We start from the raw sequence: 3,342 nt of genomic DNA, 5'->3' as shown, positions 1-3,342 counted from the left end.
TGCTGAATGGTTAAGACCAAGATAAAGCAAGACCTATACAACAAGAGTTGTAGCTTTTGGGTCTGGTAAGGTCAGTGCAATCCCCTCAGGATTTATCCTGAGATCCTGTACCTCAGATTGTAGATCCTTTGTCAGTGTCAACCATGTGGATGAGTCACGGCCATTGCTTGGCCAATGTGCTCTCTGTGAAAGCCTGAGAGAATGTTTTCTGTCCATGAGTCACTCTGATTTCTAAAGTTTTTCTCTTCCCGGTTCCAAGATCTTGTGAGACCAGTTTGTACTTGCTCCTTGGGCTCCATGACACCCCTATATATCTTCATAACAACTCCTGCTTGATTTCAGGCAGTTGAAGGCGATTCCTCCTCTGCACCCCATGAGCCCTAATGGATGTCCCACAATACCTACTCCCATCCCACCTGAGCTCCTACCCTATTATATGGCAGCTATTTGTTCACTACCCCTCTTCCTTGCTGGGCTTCGAACATCCCTGGATGCAAATCCCCAGCATTTAGGTGAGCAACTGGCATACAGGAGATATTCAGTAGATATTTAGAAAGTACTTTTAGAGTTAGAGGTCAACCCTTTCCGCATTTGTATTGATTCTGCCTTAGCATGACTCTATTTTTTCACTGAGTCTTGACAACAGATGTTAACCAAAGCTATTGCTCCAGTGACGGTCTGGGAGCTTGGAAGTGCTGTACCAGGAGCTATAAATGTCAGACCTCTGGGCTGCAAGGGACCTTGAGAGGCTATTGATCAAGAAAACTTCACATTGTTTCATGTAGCAGGCTGGCCTCTGGCTTTCATATAAAAATGTTAACTTCACACACGCAAATTGCAATGATACTAGCAGAAAGCTTAAATTTCAAAAATTTATCCCCAGTGTCAGTACAGTAACCTGTTCTCATGACATCCCCTGCCAATCCTTGTTTGTATACATTTCTGTGACTTTTACAGGGTTAGAGTCATCATTCAGATAAAAATGTTTACTTAACAACGATACTTTTCCATGTTGCTACATAGAAAACTGTCTGAATTTTAATGGTTTCACAATACCTTAATTGACTATATGTGCATTACATTACCTAAATTCCCCTACTGTAGACATTCACATTGTTTCTTCTTCTTTTCTCTCCTTCCTTCTACTATGAATGGGGTTGCCTTGGACATCTTTGCATGGACTCTGTTTTTCTCTTCTCTTTCTTATTTTTAAGCATTTTTGTGTGTGTGTGTGTGTGTGTGTGTGTGTGTGTGTGTGTGTGCAGGGTCTCACTATACAGCTCTGACTCGTAGTGATCCTCCTGATTTCTGCCTCCCTAGTGCTGGGATTACAGGCATGCGCCACCATGCCCGGACTCCATCACTAGCTCAGTGCGCCCAAGGGTGGGGCCAGTGCGGCATGCGGTGCCAGGGATTGAACCCTCGCCCCTATGCTTACCTAAGCAAGCGCTTAGTCTGCTGAGCTATACTGCCCGCCCTTCTTTCTCCTTTCTTCTTCTTCTTTCTTCCTTCTCCTTTCTTCTTTCCTCCTCCTTACTACACAGCTTGGACTCACAGTGATTCTCCTGTTTTCAGCCTCCCCAGCACTGGGATTACAGGTGTGCCCCACCACTCCTGGACTCAGTAGCCTGCTCGGCACACCCAGGAGCAGGGCCGGTACAGCATGTGGTGCGGGGAACAAACCCCAGTCCCTGTGCTTGCCAAGCAGGCGTTTAAACCACTGAGCTATCTCACTGGCCCTCCTTCTTTTTGATTGTGATTGCTTTCTTTACCTTCCCTCCTTCCTTAGCTTCTTTTCTAGCTTTCTGCGGCCATTTTCACAGCAGTAATTGTGGTGAGAATATAAAGCACTGACAGAAATCACATCCACAAATGTGCGCATCTGGGCTAAGACCAGTGATCACCTATACTTGCATATCCTTTTCTGACGTTGTGAGCCTTTATTTACAACCATACAACAGGTTGACATTTAAATTGCAGCTCAAGACTTTAGTCATAAGTTAAATCTGAAAGTCTAGTCATAACCCAAGTTGTTCACATGTTTGTCATATGAGAAGCTGTTGTTTAAGCTGCTAAATGTTGGACACATCATGATGAAAATAATTTCTGGGCCCTTGGTGGTGGAGAAATGTGTAATAGCAGATCATTTAGATTCCTCCAAGGAAAAAATGCTACAGTATACAGAAGAACAAGTTAGTCTGTGAGCCCTAGACTAACCTGGCTGAGAGATGCTCCATTTGCCACATGTCTTACTAAAGGCTGAGTACATTTCTGCCCACAGCAACATGGAAGCGCCAGTTTCCTACAGTCTCTGGCCTCTGTGTCATTATGAAAGACATTCAAAGAAGGAAATGGGAAACGCTCTAAAGAGTAAGGGAAAACAAACAATGACTAGCCAGAGGCACACAGCTAAAATATCACAGGGCCTGGCCATGAAACCACCCAGCTCAGCTTTACGGTCCTGCTCCCTCCTGTGCCGACACAACACAAGGAAAATCATCTAGGAGCCGCAGTGCAATCTCCCTGGGACTGGGGCTCAGCTCGCTCCATCCCCTGTGATGCAAAGCCTTCTTTCCAGCAAGAGGCTCCTCAAAGCTTTGCCTTGTTCTTAGTTTTTAGTCCGTTCGAAGGCTCTCTCTCTCTCTCTCTCTCTCTCTCTCTCTCTCCCCTCCCCAAGCCCCCCAATCAGGGGTTCATCCTATCCCCTCACCCTTGAGATAAAGCAGGGTCACTTGGATGACCTCAGAGGCCCATGCTGGTAGGGCTGCGCCACCAGAGATCTTGAACACCCACAAAGAAGAGCACATCCTTTGCTGCATAGTATCTGTCCCTCTTTGGACATTGCTATCTCAAGTTACAACAGTCTACAGAACATTGCATGCCAAAGTATGTAAGCATATGTGGACATGCATTTACACAAACACAGAAGCATGCCTGCAAAGATTTCCTGGTGAGGAATTTTTAGCAACAGCCCTGCATCTAAGTAGGAAGAGGAAGTTGCCTCAGGCCAAGCTCCCCCCCAAAAAAACCCTGCCTGAGAAAGGGGTTTCTGAGCAAGTGACTTATACAGGAAATGCTCTCAGGAGCCAGCAATGGGGCAGGGGCAGGACAGGGCACTCAGGGAAGTGTCTGCCTCCTCTGACTCCAGGGAGCTCTGTGGTGTTACCCCATTGATGAAACGTGGTCATTAGGTCGGAGTTGGGCTCAGCCCGGGGAGGAAGGTGAATCTTGGTACTCCTGTTGCAGACAGGCTTTGAGGATAGAACTTATCTTAGTCGCCTTCCCATCACTGGAACGAAATACCTGAAGTCCACAATTTAAAGAAGAGGTTTATTGTGGCTC

Source organism: Octodon degus, unplaced genomic scaffold, assembly GCF_000260255.1.
Source record: "Octodon degus isolate 3935 unplaced genomic scaffold, OctDeg1.0 scaffold00173, whole genome shotgun sequence".
NCBI classification, from domain to species: Eukaryota; Metazoa; Chordata; class Mammalia; order Rodentia; family Octodontidae; genus Octodon; species Octodon degus.
This window is presented reverse-complemented; position numbering follows the sequence as displayed.